The 24,488-nt window shown below is 44.1% G+C and overlaps 1 non-coding gene across 1 annotated transcript; it reads left to right on the forward strand.

The window, feature by feature from the left end:
• The first annotated feature begins 879 nt into the window (after positions 1–879).
• Positions 880–962, forward strand: TRNAL-CAA (transfer RNA leucine (anticodon CAA)). Its single transcript has one exon. It is a non-coding gene; the product is annotated as a tRNA-Leu (tRNA).
• The last annotated feature ends 23,526 nt before the right edge of the window (positions 963–24,488 follow it).

Below are 24,488 nucleotides of genomic sequence, written 5' to 3' on the forward strand. Positions count from 1 at the left end.
GTCAAGGGCTTTGCAGGCCGTCATGGTATATTTATTTTATCCAGGCTATCCATCCATTCTAAAAATTCATTTTAGGGTATGTGCCAAAAAAGTAGGCTCGTGGACAATGACCTCCCCATCGAAATCTTTCTACGGCTCACCGTGATGTTTATTTGCCATCCAACCGGTTCATAAGGTCACATAGATCCGGATGAATGGGAAATATAAATATCAACATGATCCCAAAACATGTGTCTCCAATAGATTTTCAGCGGTAAGCATTTACTCCTCTCACTGTTTCCTGTGATGTGGTTCAATTTTGCTTTGGATATGCTTCGCTTTTGGCTTATCACCTACACTGATTTTTCAAAATGGAAGGGCCGGCCACCTAGAGCCCCTGACAGGACCGTCCGTCAGTAGCCAGTTCCCGGTGGGGTAGTACTCAATCCCCGCCCTTTAAGTGTCAGGCTGGGCCTAGCCTGGTATGCCGAGATCAGGGCCGTTGCTATGCCTAACTGATTGAAACTATTACATGTTCGTCTGTACATTAGGAAAGCCAAAGGCATGATCTCAGCCACGTACACGTGCAAACCTGTTCTTGGGATCCAAATCCTTTGAACAGTGAGAGACACTGCGAGGGAGCTCCGATCCAAAATCAAACTCGTTGGACGATCATAACCTCTAAAAAATGGATATTTTATAGTTCAATTCCGACCGTTGCCTTTTTTAAAAAAAAAAAAAAAAAAAAACGTACGTTAGATGTACAGCAATCACACCGTTGGAAACATCCGTTGAATGTGATTTCTAGGTTGTGAACTCATATGATATGTGGCGACGTAGCAAGTTGGGTCACTAGAACTTTTCGTATATTAAATATTAAAACAGAAAAGATGCATTCAAGTCAGGATGGCCGAGTGGTCTAAGGCGCCAGACTCAAGTTCTGGTCCTCGATGAGGGCGTGGGTTCAAATCCCACTTCTGACACAGAAATTAATATTTTAATTTTTCAATTTTCAATATTTTCTCCTATTTTAATATTAAAACAGATTGTTTTGATTTGTCTGCACGAAGAATGAGCATATGATTTTCATTCTTAAGATGCATATTCTCAGTTTTTAAAAGTTCAATCTATTTGTTTAATTTTAATGACTTATATTTAAGCAATGATGTTATTTTTTCAAGCTTATCATTTTCCGAATGGTATTGCTAGAGATCATTTATCAATTGGGTATTAATTTCTAGAGTCTTATCTAAATCTTTTTGTAGCAATCTTCTCTTGATTTCAATAATACCAAGCTTCTTAAGAATATTAATGCTATGAATGTAAAGTTGATCATAGGCATCATAAATGTCATCCTTTTCTTCTTCTTCTTCTTCACCATCTAAGGGGAGTGTCCCTTTGGCTTGAGGTTCATCCATTTCCTCATTATCCTTTGGATTGGGGATGCTAGTAGAAGTGAAGGCCATAAGTATTTTTAAAGACTTTTGGTCTCCATCACTCTCTGAATTACTGAATTCTGAATTTGATTGTTCAGTGTCATTCCATGTGGCTGCCATATCTTGTCCCTTAGTCTTCTTAGTGGGACATTCAGTGGACAAGTCTCCCAATTTTCGGTAATTGTAACACTGAGGTTCTTTGGACTTTCTAAAAGGTTTGCCTATGTGGCGCTTGTTGTCTTATTGTTTGCATTTGTGGTTGTATGGTCTGCCACGATTTTTGTTAAGGAATTTTTTGAACCGTTGAGCTAAGAGAGCCACTTCATCATCATCATTTTCTCTATCACTTTCCTCCTCCTCAGTCATGGTTATGTGTTTAGCATCTTTAAGGGCATTACTTTTGGATTTTGGAGATGGTTTGAAGTGTAGTTCAAATGTTTGTAGGGAACCTACTAGTTCCTCTACTTTCACTTTATCCATGTTTCTACATTCTTCAATGGTTGTAATTTTGGAGTTGAAACGTTCCGGTAAGGATCTCAGAATTTTCCTACAAATTTTAGGTACCGGAATTTTCTCTCTTAATCCACCCATGGAGTTACAGACGATGTTCAGCTTTGTGAAAAATTCTATAAAGGTCTCATGTTCCTCCATCCTAATGTGTTCAAATTGCGATGTCAGAAGTTGCAGTTTTGATCTTTTTACTATGTTAGTTCCTTCATGGGTTGTTTCCAACGAATCCCATATATGCTTCTTTTGATGTACCACACATACTGATCTGATTGAAAACTTCTTCTAATATAGCACAGTAGATAGCATTCATCGCTTTGGCTTCAAATGTTTTCTTTTCATTATCATAAGTAGTCCACATCTCTTTGGATTTGGGTTTGGTGATAGTTGTACCATTTTCAAGTACTACTTGGTCAGTTGGTGGCACATATCCGTTTTCAACTATTTCCCAAACATCATGATCTAGAGATTGCGGAAAATAATGCATTCTAGCTTTTCAATGCGCATAATTTAAACCATCAAAGACAGGAGGTCTAGACACCGATGATCCCTCTCCTTTGGCCATAATTCCTAACTTTAGTTAAGATCACTCTCTAGGTCGTTAAACCCTTAAGTGGAACCTGCTTGGATACCAATTAAAATTGCAGTTTAGACCGCTATAGTAGAAGTATGGAATAGCTCAAAGTATCCTAGAGGGGGGTGAATAGGACTTTATAAAATTTATGCTAATTTAAAATCCCAATCCCCTAATCTTGAACTAATATGTAATTAATCAAAATGTAGCAATCTTAACTCTACAGGCTTCCAAGCCAAGTAAAGGATCCAAACAATAGACTACTCAGGTTGAACAAATTAAGCAATTAGTTTATGTAGAATCGTGTAAATGAGTGTGTGGGATGTGATTCCTATCAGTTCTAACCATTCACATGCATCATTTTAAGCATTCAAGATAAGCATAATCAAATGAGTATGCAAATAGCAATCCCAAACACAATCATATATAATGGTTCGACTATGTAACTACTCCACTCCCGGCGGACACACTCAACCCTTGAGTATACCAGATTTCACTAGCGGAGGTTTCAAATCAGGTTCACCTCAAACTATTACAACCTACACAAGGTTGACACTAGGACCTACACAAGGTTCCTAAGGATGCCTACACAAGGAAAATCGTCTAGCACAAGGACTCAACAGTTTATGTCCTACACAAGAACAAAGGTCCTATACAAAGCACCTAGGTTTAGGCCACACAGGCCAAGGTTTTACACAAAGAACCTAGGTTTAGGCCATACAAGCAAAGGTCCTACACAAAGAACCTAAACGTACTCTCCCGTTGGAGGCCTCCACTGAGGACTTGGTAAGTTTAAAATAAACCTACGACCCAATCCTACACAAGGAATGATGTACAGGATCCCTGGACTCTAATGACTTACTTGTAAGTAGATGAGCCCCATTCAACACCTGATGAAGACGATCTCCCTTGATGACAGAGATTCTTCAGCTCCCTTGAACCGCAACACTTGAAGATGCTCCAATAAAAGTAGCTGGGGTTAGGTCAAGGTATATTGTGGAATCTACTCTAATGAATGTTGATCATTTAAGAGACAGAGAGATTCCAGAGTTTATGCAATCAAGAGATTCCAGCTTAATGATATGCCATTAAGAAGGTAGCTGGAGAATCCTTAAATGGCGAAGTTCATTCTTCAATCCAAGCTATTGAGTATCAATGATTTAGAGAGGATTGGAGGATGAACTCCTATGAGAAAAAGGTAAAGGATGTCAGATAAGCAACAACTCCCTCAGGGCTTACTCTTTTTTCTCAATACAGTAACCAGAACCAAGCTCCTCATTATAAAGGCAAAAAGTCCAACGGTAATGTAAGACCCATTTCCTTCGCATGGCCTGGATTTCGATTGGGTACGCGACTAACCTGAGATCAGGAGTTTACCACATTGAGTCTGACTATCCAAATTTAGGTATGGGACTGGCTTGGATAGAAGTCTCTTATGGTGGACCCTGTAGCCCGCGATACTACGTACTATTATCTGACTTCACACCCCAACTTTGTCATTTCATTCGCATCGCAGATTGCATTGCATCCTCAACACATAATATTTGGCTTACTGTCTTCGCATTGCATATGTAAGCCCCGTATCCTAGACCGTACCGTTCCATAGACTTCCGCGGTCTTTCCGGTCGAATTCCGGCAACCTTCGACCCTTAACCGGTATTTGCGTGCGACCCTGATTCACACGCCGTCAACCCGAGTCGACTCAACCCAAGACTTATACCATAGCGACCGCGGTGTCGCCGCGGTTTCGATGTCACGACTCGCGCGCCAAGGCGATACCTTAGTTAAGAGATGTGAGCCAGCGTTCGGTGCGAGGAAAACGCCGCGCGTACGAATTCTGAGAGAATCTCTACGATTTGTCACATCAATCCATCAATACATCAATCTCAACATGTTAAGTACATGTCAAGTACACATCACCTTTCACCCATTCCCAAGCAACCACAAAAGTCAAAAAGTTCTTATAAAACCCGTACTTTTCTTACACCATTTGCCACAAAAGTCAAAAAAGTCCCTTACACCCATCACTCACCACATCCATCACTCCATCACCCATCACTCTCTCTCTCTCCCTTTACAATTCTCTCTCTCCTTCATTTTTCAATTCACTTTCCCAAGCAAGAGAGCACCATACATATGAGCCTCTCCAAGCTTTCCCAAGCAACAAAGGTGGCCCACTTTCCTACCCCTTCATCTCCCATCTCAACCATCCAAACCTCATCTCCTCCGTTGGAATCGAAGCTAAGGAGCTAAGGAAGCTAAGGAAGCAAGAAGATCAAGCGATGGGTGCTTTGATAGAGTAGTTTTAATGTTTTTAAGATGGGCCAAGTGAGGCCAACTGACCAATGGTTTGGATCTCACTTGGGACCCTAAGATGTGGCCGATGGCCCACTTTGATCATCATGACCATTCCATGATGGGGCCATTCTCCATGGACCCCATTATGATGTTTATTTTTCTTGTATACCTAGGGTCATCTAGACCGCCTATTTTAGTGGAGAAGGGATCTCCACCGTTGGATTTTGATTTAATGGGCCCGTGTGTAATGGGACCCACTTGATGTATGATTGGTTGCAAGGGAGGGCCCATAGTGTCGGGGTCCCTCCATCACGCGTGTCCCACTCTATATCCCTCTCTCTCCCTCTCTATTTCATTTTCTTTTATGAGATCATGATATGGTTGTGTGGCCCACTTGAATGGACCCCACCATGAGACATGTATTTTATCCAAACCATCTACATGTGGGGCCCACTTTGTGTGTGTTGTATCACACCATCCTCCATGAGGTGGACCACCTAAGCAGGGCCCACCTCTAATGTATTTGTTACGTGCAACGTCCAGACATGGTTTGGAAAACACAAATATCAGCTTGTTTCCAAGCTTATGGGTGGCCCACTCATGTAGGCCCCACCTTGATGCATGTGTTCAATCCACGCCATCCATCCTCTTCCTCAGACTATTTTAGGCGTTGAGCTGAAAAATGGGGCCAATCTGACTTTCAGGCGGGCCATAGCATGGCAAACAGCGGGTTTACCGTTGAATTATCCCCTGTTGTTTATATACACCGAAATAGGCTCAATATTGGGCTTTTTTTGCTTGTCTTGAGCCATGGAGGGCCATTGGACTGAGTGGATTCTCAAGATGTGGACCCCACCTATGAAAAATCACAAGAAATCAAAAATATATATATAAACATCAGCAGCAGCAGGCGCTGCCTACGCACAGGGACGGGCGGACGGGCAGCAGCCCACGGGCCCAGCTATGGGCCCCACCATGATGTATATCTGTCATCTAACCCGTTCATTGGGTGGGCCACTCCCTGAAGTGGACCCACCCCAAAGATCAACCTGATCTAGAGCTCAGATGGCCCGCACCACAGGAAACAGTGGGATTAAACGTCTGCCCTTGGAACCCCTTTTTCTGGGCCACAGAAGTTTTGGATCCAGCTGAGATTTGTTCTTCCTATTCATTTGGGTCTGTGGGACCTTATCAACGGATTGGATGGTATGTAAACATTATGGTGGGCCCCACATGGAACCCATAGTGATTTATGTGTTTTACTCCCACCGTCGAGCCCACTGTGATATATGTGTTCTATCCCGACCGTCCAGGGGACGGTGGGTGTATACGTGTGCATGTGTGTGTGGGTGTGTGTGTGTATCTATATATATATATAATATTATATTATATATAATATTGTATATACTATATATAAATTATATATTATATTATATATAATATACTGGGTGGTGGGCCTTCATGTGGATGCCCGCCCCCCCCCCATGATGAAAGTGTTACATCTAAAACCGTCCAACCATCTTAGAAGCTCATTTTATGGCATGAGCTAAGGAATGAGTCAAATCTATAGATCAAGTGGACCCCACCTTGTTATATGTATGGGGCCCATCTTGAGTTAATTGTGGCCACCCATTGAGACCCCACCTTGATATATGTACGAGGCCCATCTTAGTTTATTTGTGGCCCATTGGATGTGCATGTGGCCTAATTAGTGCAGCCCATTTGATATACATAAGGCCCATGTGATTAGGCCCATTGTAATGTATTTTAAGGCCCATGGGCTATGGCTCATTGCGATGTACATAAGGCCCGTTGGTGAGGCCCATTAATGCGGCCCATTTGACCAATGTAAGGCCCAAGTGATACAGCCCATTTGATATATTGAAGGCCCAATGGGATGTACCTAAGGTCTATTGCAATGTGTGATCCCAACATGGTTTATGTAATGATGTTTACGACAGGCTATGCCTTGGGAGTAATGGTGGTTTGACGTCCACATTGCAAGTATAGTGTTGGTTAAATGTCCACATTATGACTCTCCCTAGGGCCCAATGATAGGCCCGTACATATAATGTGTAGGCCATCTAGGCCCATCTTCGTTGCAAACAAAATCCATTACCATATAGCATGCATAGTATAGTTCCATGATTCACGATCATACGCATCATATGTATGCTTGATATGAGAAGTGACTGATCATAGCATATGCCTTGGGGCAGATTGTTTATGGGCTCCCAGATAGGCGGTGCTACCCTACATGAGCGCATGATACGCGCAGGACTGCTGCATGACTAGATAGTGTGATTCATGCATTCGCATTGTGTGATATGGTACTGTACGCTCTAGCGACATCAGGGCCGTAGCCTCCACAGGCATATCGTGGTTGGCAGGATTAGATACTGGAAATCTTGTTCTACATGGGGTGCTATAGATATCCTTGGGTGAAAGTCCCTAAACCCTTATGGTACCAGGAGGTTGCTCCAACGTCTAGACCGAGTGGGTGCATAAGCGCCGAGTGTCGATTACCAGATGATTGCACTTTCCACTGTGTCATGGTCGGTTGGAAGGGGGTGCGGCCTTACCCGCCAAAGAGGAGGGGGCAAAGCTAGGCTGAGTCTGACCAGCTCGACGAATGGGTCCGCTATCGACGAGCCAAGCCCGATATTGGCAGGCGGATAGTGAGGACTTTTTCACTCACCTTATTGCGCGCGATGGGGCGACAATCTGGCTTGGAGTGTACTAGACCCCGGTGATATTCCAGAGTTGAGCTGTATTGATATGTGGACTTAGATGAGGATTCGTATGCTTAAGTTGTATTTCGCATCGCATGGCCTTGGTATGGCCGACATCATTCATGCCTCGCATCGCATAGCCTTGGCACAACTAGTAGCATTCATGGATTCATCAGCATATTCTGCATTACTCTGATACTGCATAACTACTACCTTGTGCACACACTTTCACTGCCCTCTAAGCTTTCCATAAGCTTATGTACGACCGTTGTGTGCAGGTGACGTTAGAGCGCAGCAGCGCTGAGGGAGGAGCGCTTTGCAGATCATCTTGGAACTTTTTGTTTATTATCATTGTATTTTCCCTTTTATGCTCATTGTACTTTTAAAGTTTTTTATCATAGTGGAAATGTGATGGAGTTTTTGGTTGTTGTTTGTAGGTTATACCTTTGGTTATGCTTATTACGAATCAAACTGGTGTAAGAAAATCCTCCTCGTAGCATCCCAGGATCGGAACCTAGCGAATGGGCGCTGGGAGCCGAGAATGGGGTTCTACCGAGGCTGTCGGTGCCAGATTCAGCGATCGGAAATTTTGTGAGCCCGATTTCCGAGTTTAGGGCGTGACAGCATAGCTGATCTACATTGCTTCCTCAGTATATGATATTGGTTATTATATTTTTGCATCACATAGCCTGGATAAGGCTGATGGTATTAATGGGCCTATCAGCATATTTTCGTATTATTCTGATATTGTATGATTATGAGATTATCAGTATTTCTACTTACTCTGATATTGCTTACTTGATACTTAACTTATGCACACACTTTCACCACCCACTAAGCTATCTATAAACTTATGCACGATAGATGCTTGTAGGTGGCATTATGTTGCAGTAGCGTTGAGCTTGGAGCATGTAGCAGACCTTTGGAGTTTGATTTTTGAAATATGTATTTCCCCTTTAGCATTGTATTCATATGATTATATTAATGGATATGTGATGATGATGTTGCCTTTGTGATTTGGGTAAACTCGTGGTTATGTTTCTTACGAGATAAATGTACGTTAGAAAATCCTCCTTGTAGGATCTCAGGATCGGAATCTAGCGTATAGGCACTGAGAGCCGAGAATGGGGTATTACGGAGGCTGTCGGCACCGGATTTCAGCGATCGTGATTCCTATGAGTCCGATCTCCGAGTTTGAGGCTTGACAGAATTTGGTATCAGAGTAAAACTTGAGAATACCTGAAGATAACATCACATATCTGTTGATAGCTACCCTTCACTATATAATTGTTGAGAACTTAGAATGATTAGATCCCCGAGTTCGAATAACTTAGAAATTTTCTGATATAGCTCTCTACCGTTGACATTGTGAGGTTGCATAATATTCCAGTTTCGATCGTTTCTGATCCAAGATCCGAGGTTCAGTAGAGTCATCGTAGTACTGATGAGGCATTTTGGGAGTGCGAGGCTGAGGTTTGTGGGCATTATCCCCATCTCTTGGGTGTTTGATGATGTCAATATGTTGTGTTCTGATTATAACTCGAGTGATAGGATTTCCCACCCTTGTGAACTCTGTATTAGTTATGTCATGTTTAAATTTCGAAGACGAAATTTTTATTATGAGAGGAGAGCTGTAAGACCCGTGTCCTAGCCTTTCCTATTCCGTAGGCTTCCTCGGCCCTTCCGGTCAAATTCCGGCAACACTCGACCTGTATCCAACATTTGCGCGCGATCCCAAGCCGAGTCACACATATCAGAGTCGACTTGACTCGAAACTTATACCCCTGCGACCGCGCCGTCACCACGGTTCCGACGCCGTGTCTCGTACGCCGATGTGATACCCGGGCAGGAGATGTGAGCCCTCATTTAGTTTGAGGAAAACACTGTGCGTTGCAATTCCTAAAAAATCTCTACGGCACGTCACATCAATCAATCAAAGTACAACCCATCACTCCATCCCATCCCAAGTACAATCACCCTCCCCAAAAGTCAACACTCTCTCTTACACAAGTACACATCCATCACCCATCACACCCCATCACTCACCCATCACACCCCATCACTCACCCATCCCTCTCTCTCTTACACCTCTCTCTCTCATCTCTCTTATCTCTCTCAAGTGGGCCGCATCAAGCTCCAACGTATGAGCTTCCAACCTCCAAGAGAGAAGCTTGGTGTGGCCCACCTTCCTACCTCCCATCCCCACCATCTAAAGTCCATCTTCACCATTGAATCGCACCCCTTGGAGCTCTAGATCGTGTTGGCGAAAGAAGGAAGAGGAGATCAAAGGTGGGTGATCTTGGATCTACATCTTTGCCATTTTATTATATTTTAGTTTTGTGATTTAAGGGCCCACATGTAGTGGGACCCACCTTGATGTATGCTTTGTATGAAGGAGGGGCCCATAGTGGCGGGGTCCCTCCGTCATCACGATCTCTCTAATTCTCTCTTTCCTTCTCCCTCTCTTTCCCTATGAATAATGGCCCACCTCGATGGGTGTATCATCCATCACCATCCGTTCATTGGACAGGACCCACCGGATGTGTGGATGGGTAAAACACAAACATTAGCTTCCTCCAAAGCTTGTGGATCCACATGAGTAGACCCACCTCAAATGTATGTATTCCATACGCGTGGGGTCCACCTTATCCCCTACCGTCCAACTGTTTGAAAATAGTGCACCTCACCATGATGTATGTGTGCATACAGCGTCCAGACCTAGAAGGACGCTGGATGTTGTTTTTGCAAAGAAAAGAAAGATAATAAAATAAAATATAAATATATATTATAATATATATATATATGTATAAATATATATATATATATATATATATTTATATTTATATTTATATATATATATATATATATATATATATATATACACACATACATATATGTATATCAGGTGTGGCCACGTGTGTGGAGCCTCACTATGATATATGTGTTTAGCCAATGTCGTCCTGTCCACGTGTGTGGACCCCACCATGATGCATATGTTATATCTATACCATCCATCCACACGTGTTGCACGTGTGGAGGTGGGGCCCACATCGATGTATGCATTCTGTATCCACGTTATCCGTTGGAGGGACGGTGGATCCCAGCAGCAAAGATGTTGTACTACGATAGCAAGTTCTATAGACGTGGTCCACATGATGTTTGTATTTCATCCACGCCCTCCATTTACAAGGCCCACCATCATGCACGTATGCAGAATCCACGCCATCCATATGTGAGGGGCACATAGTGATGTAGGTGTTTTATCACCATGGTGTAGGCCACACATGTGTGGGACCTATATGACGTATATGTCACATCCCGTCCATCCACTTGGCTGTGTGCCAGCAGCTGCAGCTGCTGCTTTGACACAGCAAGCTTCGTGGGTCCCACCAGCAATTGATGTCACCAAGTTCTGTGGTCCCCATGAGGTATGTATTATACCACACAGTCTAACCATTTGCCTTGAATGTGAGACCCACCCACATGTGTCACACGTGTGGGGTGGGAACCCACCTTGATGTATGTATTCTTCCATCCAGACCATTCACCCGTTTTGGGACGGTGGACCCCACTTTGGTGTATCTGTTTATATACACACCTTCCATTTATCTTGGACGTGGGCCCACCCCACACGTATGGCATGTGTCGGGTGGGAATCCACCTTGCTGTATGTATTTTGTCCCCACACCATCCATGCATGTGGGAGCCAGCTATGAGGTATGTGTCTTATACACGCCATCCACTTGCCAGTTGAGTGGGATGCACCATGATGTATGTGCACTATCTGTACCGTCCATAGGCTGGATGGGTGGGGCCCGCCTTGTGGTGTATTGTATATTCACATCATCCTTCCTCATGGCCCTCGCATGATGTGTGAGTTTCATCCACACCATCCAATCCGCGAACCCCACATGGTGATGAGGCCTTTGTGTGAGGCCAGCCCATGATGTATGTTTTAGCCACGACGCCCAATTCATTGGACATATGGCCCACTTGATGTATGTGTTGAACATCCATGTTGTTCAGATGGTGGACCCATTTGGAAGGTGCGAGTTCACCTGCCATGAGACCCATTAATGAGGCCCACCTTGATGTATTTGTAACCCATTAATGAGGCCCACCTTAATGTATTTGTAGCCCATTTATAAGGCCCACCTTGATGTATTTGAGGCCCATTGTGCGACTCGTTGATGTAGTCCACTTGATGTTTATCAGGCCTATTAGTGCGGCCTATTGATGCAGCCCACTTGATGTGTATGAGGCTCATTGATGCAGCCCACTTGATGTGTATGAGGCCCATTGTTGTGGCCCATTGATGCAGCCTACTTGATGTATTTGTGGCCCATTAGTGCAGCCCATTGATGCAGCCCACTTGATGTGTATGAGGCCCATTAGTGCGGCCCATTAATACGGCCCACTTAGCGTATATGAGGCCCATTGATGAGGCCCAACTTGATGTACATGAGGCCCATTATGATGTGTATTAGGCCCTTACCGTGTGGCCCATTGTGACGGGTATTAGGCCCATTACGCGTGGCCCATTTGATGTATTTGAGAACCAGATACGTGGCCCATTTGATGCATATGAGACCCAGGTCTAGTGCCCACCTATTGTGTATTCGAGGCCATAGGTTGTGGCCCATTGTGATGTATTTAAGGCCCATGGGCAAGTCCTGATGTGATGTATGTGTGGCCGTTACGTTGCGTATGAATCCCTTATGTGAGCCACTCCTTGGGAGCAATGTTGGTTAGATGTCCACATTGATAGGCAATGATGGTTAGATGTCCTCATTGTGACCTTCCCTTAGGCCTTGTTAAGCCCATTCTTACTAATTCCGATTGTCATGACCGATTGCCGATTCTGATTGACGTAACCGATTTGCTGATTCTAATTATCGACCAATTCCGATTGTCATGACCGATTGTTGATTGTGATTGACGTAACCGATTTGCTGATTCTGATTATCGATCGATTCCGATTATTGTGGCCGATTACCGATTTGTGATCGAGGGTGATTATCAATCGATTCTGATAATCGCGGCCAATTCTGATTGTCGAGGTCGATTCGATTGTCGATATAGATTCCGATTATCAAGGCCAAGTATTGGGGCCGATTCTGATTGTCGAGGCCAATTGTATAGGCCGATTTCGATTGTCGAGACTGAGAATCGAGGCCGATTCTGATTTGTCGAAGTCGATTGTTGAGACCGAGTGTTGAGGCTGATTCCAAGTGTCGATTTCGATTGTTGAGGCCGATTTCGTTTGTCGAGGTCGATTTTAATTACCGAGGCCAATTGTCGAGGCCTATGTGATGAGGCCCATTGTGATGCATTTGAGGGCCAGGTGATGGAGCCCATTATGATGTATGTTAGGCCCAACGTGATGTGTATTAAGCTCTTGAGTAAAGCCCATGGTGTTGTATATCAGGCCCTTTATGAGGCCATGGGTCCACTATATGTTTGACCCTATATAGGCCACTCCTTGGGGGCAATGTTAGTTAAATGTTCACATTGTCGAGGCCGATTGTCGATGCCAATTGTCGGTGCCGGTTATTGATACCGATTATGAGTATGTGACAGCATAGCATCACGATACATGCCCATACGCATCACTGCATGTTTGTTATGAGATATGGTTGACCATTACATAGTCATTGAGCATATTGTTATGAGACTCCCTGATAGGTGGAGATTGTCTCACATGAGTACACGGTATGCGTAGGAATCTTGTATTGTGTGTTGTGATTATTATACGCCCTAGCGACATCAAGGTCGTAGCCTCCACAAGTTTTTCGTGGATGGCCAGATGGGACACCGAAAATCTGTTTTACATGGGATGCTATAGATATCCCTAGGTGAAAGTCCCTAAACCCTCTTGGTTTCAGAGGTTACTTCAACGTCTAGACCTAATGGATGTATGAGCGCATGAGGGCTGCATACCGTTAGGCCGAGTCTCCCAATGTGTCATGGTCTGTTGGAAGGGGGTACGGCCTTACCTGCTCGAGAGGAGGGGGCAATGCTAGACAGAGTCTGACTAGCTCAAGGAATGGGCCCTCTATCAATGAGCTGGACCTGATATTGGCAGGCAGATAGTGAGGTCTCTTCCACTCACCTTATTGGGCGTGATGGGGCAGCAACCTGGTTTGGAGTGTAATAGACCCCGGTGATTTTTCAGATAGGAACCGTACTGATATGTGGACTTATTGAGTAGCAGTTACATACTCATACATTCATTTCATTCACTATTCACTCGGGCTGGTGGTGCGCAATTAATTATTGTGTACCTTTGCATTGCCAGGATTTCGGTTGGGCGCGCGACTAACCTGAGATTAGGAGTTTACCACATTGAGTTTAACTATCAAAATTTAAGTATGGGACTGGTTTGGATAGAAGTCCCTTATGGTGGCCCCGTAGCCTGTGATATTACATACTATCATCCTGACTTTACACCCCAGCTTGGTCATTTCATTCGCATCACATTTCATTGCATCCTCAACACATAATATTTGGCTTACTGTCTTCACATTGCATAGCTGATCTACATTTCTTCCTCAGTATATGTATTGGTTATTATATTTTTACATCGCATAGCCTGGATAATGCTGATGGTATTTATGGGCCTATCAGCATATTTTTGCATTATTCTCATATTGTATGATTATAAGCTTATCAGTATTTCTGCTTACTTTGATTACTCTGATATTGCTTACTTAACACTTACCTTATGCACACACTTTCACCACCCACTAAGCTTTCTATAAGCTTATACACGATAGATGCGTGTAGGTGGCATTAGGTTGCAGCAGCGTTGAGCTTGGAGCATGTAACGGACCTCTGGAGCTTTGATTTTCGATATATGTATTTCCCTTTTAGCATTGTATTCAAATGATTATATTAGTGGATATGTAATGATGATGTTGCCTTTGTGATTTAGGTAAACTCGTGGTTATGCTTCTTACGAGATAAATGTACATTGAAAAATCCTCCTTGTAGGATTCTAGGATTGGAATCTAGCGTATAGGTGCTGAAAGCCGAGAATGGGGTATTACGGAGGCTGTTGGCACCGGATTTCGGCGATCAGGATTCCTATGAGTCCGATCTCTGAGTTTGGGGCGTGACAGAAGTTGGTATCAGAGCATAGCTTGGGATTACCTGAAGATAACATCACATATCTGCTGATAGCTACCCTTCACTATATGATTGTTGAGAACTTAGAATGATTAGATCCCCAAGTTCGAATAACTTAGAAATTTTCTGATATAGCTCCCTACTGTTGACATTGTGAGGATGCATAATATTCCAGTTTCGATCGTTTCTGATCCAGGATCCGAGGTTCGGTGGAGTCATCGTAGTACTGATGAGGCATTTTGGGAGCACGCGGCTGAGGTTCGTGGGCATTATCCCCATCTCTTGGGTGTTTGATGATGTCGATATATTGTGTTCTAATTATAACTCGAGCGATAGGATTTCCCACCCTTGTGAACACTGTATTAGTTGTGTCATGTTTAAATTTCGAGGACGAAATTTTTATTAGGAAAGGAGAGCTGTAAGACCCGTGTCCTAGCCTTTACTGTTCCGTAGGCTTCCACAGCCCTTTCAGTCGAATTCCGGTAACCCTTGACCTGTATCTGATGTTTGCGCATGATCCTAAGCCAAGTCCCGCATATCAGAGTCGACTCAACTCGAAACCTATACCCCTGCGACCGTGCCGTTGCCGCGGTTCCGACGCTGCGTCTCGCATGCCGATGCGATACCCGGGCCAGGAGATGTGAGCCCGCGTTTAGTTCGAGGAAAACACTATGCATTGCAATTCCTAAAGAATCTCTACGACATGTCACATCAATCAATCAAAGTACAACCCATCACTCCATCCCATCCCAAGTACAACCACCATCCCCAAAAGTCAACATTCTCTCTTACACAAGTACACATCTCTCACCCATCATACCCCATCACTCACCCATCACACCCCATCACTCACCCATCCCTCTCTCTCTTACATTTCTCTCTCTCATTTCTCTTATCTCTCACATTTTCTCCATTTTTCAAGCAAACCAAGCTCCAACATATGAGCTTCCAAGCTCCATGAGAGAAGCTTGGTGTGGCCCACCTTCTTACCTCCCATCTCCACCATCCAATGTCCATCTTGACCATTGAATCGCACCCCTTGGAGCTCTATATCGTGTTGGCAAAAGAAGGAAGAGGATATCAAAGGTGGGTGATCTTAGATCTACATCTTTGTCATTTTATTCTATTTTAGTTTTGTGATTTAAGGGCTCATATGTAGTGGGACCCACCTTGATGTATGCTTTGTATTAAAGAGGGGCCCATAGTGGCGGGGCCCCTCCATCATCACGATCTCTCTAATTCTCTCTTTCCTTCTCCCTCTCTTTCCCTATTAATAATGGCCCACCTCGATGGGTGTCTCATCCATAACCGTCCGTCCATTGGACAGGACCCACCTGATGTGTGGATGGGTAAAAAATAAACATTAGCTTCCTCCAAAGCTTGTGGGTCCACACGAGTAGACCCACTTCAGATGTATGTATTCTGTACACGTGGGGTCCACCTTGTACCCTACCGTCCAACCGTTTGAGAATGGTGGACCTCGCCATGATGTATGTGTGCATCCAGCATCCAGACCTGGAAGGACGCTCGATGTTGTTTTTGCAAAGAAAAGAAAGATAATAAAATAAAATATAAATATATATATATATATATATATATATATATATATACACACACACACACACACACACACATACATATATGTATATCAGGTGTGGCCACGTGTGTGGAGCCTCACCATGATATATGTGTTTAGCCAATGCCGTCCTGTCCACATGTGTGGACCCCACCATGATGCATATGTCATATCTATACCATTCATCCGTTTTTTGTTGTCGTGGGACCCACTCACATGTGCTGCACGTGTGGAGGTGGGGCCCACATCAATGTATGCATTATGTATCCGCGATATCCGTTGGAGGGACGGTGGATCCCAGCAGCAAAGATGTTGTACTACGATAGCAAGTTCTGTGGACGTGGTCCACACGATGTTTGTATTTCATCCACGCCCTCCATCTACAAGGCCCACCATCATGCACGTATGCAGAATCCACGCCGTCCATATGTGATGGACGCACAGTGATGTAGGTGTTTTATCACCTTGGTGTAGGCCACACGTGTGTGGGACCTATATGACGTATATGTTACATCCCGTCCATCCACTTAGCTATGTGCCAGCAGTTGCAGCTGCTGCTTTGACACAGCAAGCTCCATGGGTCCCACCAGCAATTGACGTCACCAAGTTCTGTGGTCCCCATTAGGTATGTATTATACCACACCATCCAACCATCTACCTTGAATGGGAGACCCACCCACACGTATCACACATGTGGGGTGGGTACCCACCTTGATGTATGTATTCTTCCATCCAGACCGTTCACCTATTTTGGGATGGTGGACCCCACTTTGGTGTATGTGTTTATATACACACTGTCCATTTATCTTGGATGTGGGCCCACCCCACATGTATGGCACGTGTGGGGGTGGGAACCCACCTTGCTGTATGTATTTTGTCCCCACACCGTCCATGCATGTAGGAGCCAGCTGTGAGGTATGTGTCTTATACACACCATCCACTTGCCAGTTAAGTGCGATCCACCATGATGTATGTGCATTATCTGTACCATCCATAGGCTGGATGGGTGGGGCCCGCCTTGTGGTGCATTTTATATTCACATCATCCTTCCTCGTGGCCCCGGCATGATGTGTGAGTTTCATCTGCACCATCCAATCCATGAACCCCACATGGTGATGAGGCCTTTGTGTGAGGCTAGCCCATGATTTCTGTTTTAGCCACGCCGTCCAGTTCGCTGGACATGCAGCCCACTTGATGTATGTATTGAACATCCATGCTGTTCAGATGGTGGGCCCATTTGGAAGGTGTGCATTCACCTGCTGTGAGGCCCATTAACGAGGCCCACCTTAATGTATTTGTAGCCCATTAACAAGGCCCACCTTGATGTATTTGTAGCCCATTTACGAGGCCCACCCTGATGTAATTTGTAGCCCATTTATGAGGCCCACCTTGATGTATTTAAGGCTCATTGGTGCGACCCGTTGATGCAGCCCACTTGATGTTTATGAGGCCCATTAGTGTGGCCCATTGATGTAGCCCACTTGATGTGTATGAGGCCCATTGATGCGACCCAATTGAGGTATATGAGGCCCATTGTTGTGGCCCATTGATGCGTCCCATTTGATGTATTTGTGGCCCATTTGTGCGAGGCCCATTAGTGCGGCCCATTGATGTAGTCCACTTGATGTGTATGAGGCCCATTTGTGCGGCCCATTGATGCGGCCCACTTGGCGTATATGAGGCCTATTGATGAGGCCCTCCTTAATGTACACGAGACCCATTATGATGTTTATTAGGCCCTTATCGTGTGGCCCATTGTGATGTGTATTAGGCCCATGATGCATGGCCTATTTGATGTATTTGAGACTTAGATACGTGGCCCATTTGATGCAAACGAGACCCAGGTGTAGGGCCCACCTATTGTGTATTTGAGGCCCATAGGTTGTGGCCCATTGTGATGTATTTAAGGCCCATGGGCAAGGCCCGATGTGATGTATGTGTGGCCGTTACGTTACGCATGAATCCCTTATGTGGGCCACTCCTTAGGAGCAATGTTAGTTAGATGTCCACATTGATAGCAATGATGGTTAGATGTCCTCATTGTGACCTTCCCTTAGGCCTTATTAAGCCCATTCTTACCGATTTTAATTGTCATGACCAATTGCCGATTCTGATTATCGACCGATTCTGATTGTTATGACCGATTGCCTATTTTGATTGACGTAACCAATTTGCCGATTCTGATTAGCGACCGATTCCGATTGTCATGACTAATTACTGATTCTGATTGATGTAACCGATTTGCCGATTCTGATTATCAACTAATTCCGATCATCATGATTGATTGTCGATTCTAATTGACGTAACCGATTTGTCAATTTTGATTATCGACCGATTCTGATTGTCATGACCGATTGCCGATTCTAATTGACGTAACTGATTTGCCAATTTTGATTATCAATCAATTTCGATTATCATGATCGATTGCCGATTCTGATTGACGTGATTGATTTGCTGATTCTAATTATCGATTGATTCCGATTGCCGATTCCGATTGACGTGACCGATTTGCCAATTCTGATTATCAATTTATTCCGATTGTCGTGACCGATTGTCAATTCTGATTATCGATTGATTCCGATTGTCGTGGCCGATTGCCGATTAACGATCGAGGCCGATTATCATGGCTGATTTGCCGATTCTAATTATTGATCGATTCCGATGGCGATTGTCGATTTAGATTGCCAAGGCCGATTGTCGAGGCCTATGTGATGAGGCCCATTGTTGCATTGAGGGTTAGGCGATGGAGCCTATTGAGGCCATCATGATGTGTGTTAAGCTCTTGAGTGGCCCATGGTGTTGTATATCGGGCCCTTTGTGAGGCTATGAGTCCACTATATGTTTGACCCTATGTGGGACACTCGTTGGGGGTACGATGCCAGTTATTGATATCGATTATGAGTATGTGATTGATACATCATATGCATCATCTCGCACTAAGTATTCTATGAGACTCCCCGATTGTCGTACAGTATGCGCAAGATTGATGATTGGACTCATGCATCTTGTATTGTGTCGATTACTATATGCCCTAGCGATAGCCTGTTGGCCGGAGGCCAATTCTACGTTTAGTCCCCGAGGCCAGGATCTATAGTGGATTGAGCGCAAGGCCGTATCTCCCACTATGCTATGGTCGGTTGGAGTGTGGCCTTACCTACCCGAGTGAAGGGGGCAATGCTACACCGAGGCAACCGAGGAATGGGTGCTATGATAGGCACATATTGGCGGGCGATAGTGAGGTTATGGGGCGATCTGGTTTGGAGGTAATAGCCCATTCCCGAGAGGAACCGCATCGATATTTGACTTATTGAGTAGGAGGCTGGGGTGGTGGTGCCAATTAATTATTATGTACCTTCGCATGGCCAGGATTTCGTTGGGCACGCGTCGAGTCGGGGAGTTAGTAGCTCTTGAGTACCGCGATACTACGTACTATCATCCTGACTTCACACTCCAGCTTGGTCTTTTCATTCACATCGCATATTGCATTGCATCCTCAACACATAATATTTGGCTTACTGTCTTCGCTTTTCATAGTTGATCTACATTGCTTCCTCAATATATGATATTGGTTATTATATTTTTACATCGCATAGCATGGATAAGGCTAATGGTATTTATGGGCCTATCAAAATGTACGTTGAAAAATCCTCCTTGTAGGATCCTAGGATCGGAATCTAGCATATAGCCGCTGGCAGCCGAGAATAGGGTATTACGGAGGCTGTCGGCACCGAATTTCGGCAATCGGGATTCCTATGAGTCCGATCTCTGAGTTTGGGGCATGACAGGTAACATAATAATTAGAATCTAACTGCATTTGATGTCATCAAGTGTAGGCTTCGATGACATCGAGTGTTAGTTCGATGATACAAACTTTACTGATAAAGTTTACTGGACACTTTTTGACATATGATAGATGACATCGAACTTGATTCGATTTCATCGAAATTCGAATTACGATGTCATCAAATCTAGTTCTGCCTTGCATATATTATTGAGCATGTTGTTATGAGACTCCCTGATAGTACCCCATTCTTGGCTCCTGCCACCCACATACCAAGTTTCGATCTTAGGATCCTACAAGGAGGATTTCTATAACATAAGTCTGTTTCATAATCAGCATAACCAAGATCATAACCATAGAAAATAACTACAGGAACAACATTACAAGATCCATTAAGAGTTAAAACTTTTCACAATTACAAGGCTTAAAGGGGAGAAATACAAAGACTATATAAGAACAACTCCAAAAGGTTCACGGCACGCTCCATGCTTGTCATGCCCCAAACCCAGAAATTAGGCTCAAAAAATTTCCAATTGCCGAATCTGGTGCCGATACCTCCTTAATACCCCATTCTTGGCTCCCAGTGCCCATACACTAGATTCCGATCCTGGGATCCTACAAGAAGGATTTTCTAACATACATTTGTCTCATAAGAAGCATAACCACAAGTTTTCCAAAATCCCAAAGGCAACATCATCATCACATATCCACTAATATAAACTTTTGAATACAATGTTGAAAGGGAATATAATAACAATATCAGAATCTCTAGAAGACCGCTACACGCTCCAAGCTCAATGCTATTGCAACCTAACATCACCTACACGTATCTATCGTGCAAAAGCTTATAAAAAGCTTAGAGGATGGTGTAAGTGTGTGTATAAGGTAAGTACCAACGATGCCATAATCATACAATATCAGAAATACTGGCAAGATCATGAAACATACGGTATCAGAGTACACAATACAGACAGCTATGCAAATGAGGAGTCATAAAGAGCCAAATATCATATGCTAAGGATGCAATGTAATATGCGGTGCGAATAGAATAACCATACTGGAGTGTGAAGTCAGGATGATAGTACGTAGTATCCCAGGCTACGTGGTCCATCACAAGGGACTTCTATCCAAACTAGTCTTATACCTAATTTGGATAGTCAGACTCAATGTCGTAAACTCTTAATCTAAGGTTAGTCGCGCGCCCCAACCAAAATCCTGGCCATTGCGAAGATACACATAACAAATAGTTGCGCACCACCAGCCCGAGTAGATAGTGAATGAATAAATAAATGAGTATACAATGCCTGCTCAATAAATCCACATATTAGTACTTTACATCTCTGGAATCATCACCGGGGTCTAGTACACTCTAATCCAGCTGCCGCCCCATCAAGCACACAACTGGGTAGGTGGAAGAGACCTCACTATCCGCTTGCCAATATCAGGCCCCGCTCGTCGATAGCGGACCCATTCCTCAAGCTAGTCAAACTCAGCCTAGCTATGCCTACTCCCTCCCAACTGACCACGACACAGTGGGAGACGTGGCCTACTGGTATACGGCCCTCATGTGCTCATATATATCCACTCGATCTCGACGTTGGGGCGTCTTCTGGTACCAAAAGGGTTTAGGAATTTTCACCCAGGGTTATCTATAGTGGCCCGATGCTAGTAACAAATTTTCAGTATCCCATCTGACCATCTACGACATGACTGTGGAGGGTACGACCCTGATGTCACTAGGGCATACAATAATCACAACACACAATGTAAGATGATGAGTCATACAATCTAGTCATGCATTAATCCCAAGCATACCGTGCGCTCATGTGAGATGAACTCCGCCTATCAGGGAGTCTCATAACAACCCGCCCAATGACATATGCAATGGTCAACCACATCTCATAACAAATATGCAGATGATGTATATGGGCATGTATCATGATGTTATGCTGTCATATGTTCATAATCGGTATCAATAACTGGCATCAACAATCGGCATCAATAACCGGCATCAACAATTGGCCTCGACGATGTGGACCTTTAACCAATATTTCCCTCAAGGAATGGCCCACATAGAGCCTAACATATAGTGGATCCATGGCCTCACACAAGGGCCTAATATACAATACCATGGGCCTTACTCAAGAGCTCAATACACATCACGATGGGCCTCTAACATGGGCCTAATATACATCACAATAGGCCCCATCGCCTAGCCCACAAATGCACCACAATGGGCCTCATCACGTAAGCCTCATATACATCACATTGGGCCTTAAACATGAGTTGAATACACATCACAATGGGCCTCAAATACGGACCGCATATACATCACATTAAACCTTGACAATCGGAATGAGCCTCGATAATCGGCCTTGACAATCGGAATCAGCCTCAATAATCGGCATCAACAATCAGAATTGGCCTTGACAATCGGCCTCGACAATCAGAATGGGCCTCGACAATCAGAATAGGCCTCGACAATCTGAATCGACCTCGATAATCGGCCTCGACAATCAAAATCAGCCTTAACAATTAACCTCGACAATCAAAATCGACCTCGATAATCAGAATCGGCCTCAACAATCGAAATTAGCTTCGATAATTAGAATTAGCCTCGATAATCGGAATCAGCCTCGACAATCGGAATCAGATTCGACAATCAGAATCGACTTCGATAATCGGCCTCAATAATCGGAATCGACCTCAACAATCAAAATCAGCCTCGATAATAGGAATCGGCCTCAATAATCGGCATCGGCAATCAGAATCGGCCTCGACAATCGGAATCGAGCTCGATAATCGACCTCGACAATCAGAATCGACCTCAATAATCGGCCTATACAATCAGCCTCAACAATCGAAATCGGCCTTGGCAATCAGAATCGGCCTCAACAATTGGAATCGGCCTCGACAATCAGAATCGGCCTCGACAATCAAAATCGACCTCGATAATCAAACTCGACAATCAAAATTGGCCTCAACAATCGGAATCGACTTCGATAATCGTCCTAACAAAGGACCTAAGGAAAGGTCACAATGTGGACATTTAACCATCATTGCCCATCAATGTGGACGTTTAACCAACATTGCTCCCAAGGAGTGGCCCACATAAAGCCAAACATAAAGTGGGCCCATGGACCCATACAGAGGCCTAATATACACTACATGGGCCTCACTCAAGGGCCACATACAATCACAACGAGCCTTGTATACATCAAGTAGAGCCTCATCATATGGGCTGAAAATATATCATAATGGGCCATGTCCCACGGGCCTCGAATACATCACAATGGGCCGCACCACCTGGTCCTCGAATGTGTCACAATGGCCATAACCCATGGGCCTCAATACATCACATCGGGCCCTTCCAAATGGGCCCCAAATACGTCACATCAAGCCTCATCAAATGGGCCCCAAATACATCCAACGGGCCGTATCAAATGGGCCACAACAACTACATGATTCATCCATCTATAGAGAGCATTATCCAACCATATGAATCATATCAAAAGATCATCTGGACCATACCACAAACAACAGTGGTGATAATGATTTCCACCGTCAAAACTCCGCTAGGCCCACCATGGCGTTTATTTTTCATTCAGTCTGTTCATAAGGTCGCAAAGACCTGAATTAAGTAGAGAAACAAATTTCACATTAATCCATAACTTTTGCACTCCAAAAAAAAGGGGTTTCAATGGTGGATGTTCAATCCCACTGTTTCTGCAGTGTGGTCCACTTGATACTAGATCTGTCTTATTTTTGGTCTCAGGCTTTGAGACAAGATCATAAAATGGAGGGACGGTTTAGATGTAATACATACATCAGTGGTGGGGTCCACATCCCAGCTAGACGGATGGTGTGGATTTATCCCACCTATAAAGCTCTGTAGTTGTTATGTGGCCTGTTTCTCAGAACAGGTGGGTCCTACGTAGGGCCCACCACATCTATATTATAATATATATTATATAATATATAACATATTCTCAAAACAGGTGGGTCCCACGTGGGGCCCACCACATCTATATTATAATATATATATATATATATATATATATATATATATATATATATATATTATAATATATAACATTTAACATGGTTCAGTCCAGCGTCCAGAGAGTCTGGATGCTGGATGGACGGTTTGGATCTCACAAGCAGTAGGGTGGGTCCACGTGGTGTGGCCCACCATAGCATTTAGATCAACTGATGTTTGTGTTTTGCCTACGTCCAGCAACGCTGGTACACCTGCAACACATATATATGGTGAGGTCCACACCAGTGGGTCACTCCACTGATCAAACTAATATTTGTACTTTCCTTCAATCATGCCCGTCCAAATGGACTGTCGGGTAGGCCCACTCAGTGGATGGCATGGATAAAATACATTCATCATGATGGGCCGCAAAATATGGAAGAAAGAGATAGAGAGTTCGGATGGGGTGGGAGGAGCTCCGCCACTATGAGCTCCTCC

The sequence above is a fragment of the Magnolia sinica genome, chromosome 13, assembly GCF_029962835.1.
Source record: "Magnolia sinica isolate HGM2019 chromosome 13, MsV1, whole genome shotgun sequence".
NCBI lineage: Eukaryota > Viridiplantae > Streptophyta > Magnoliopsida > Magnoliales > Magnoliaceae > Magnolia > Magnolia sinica.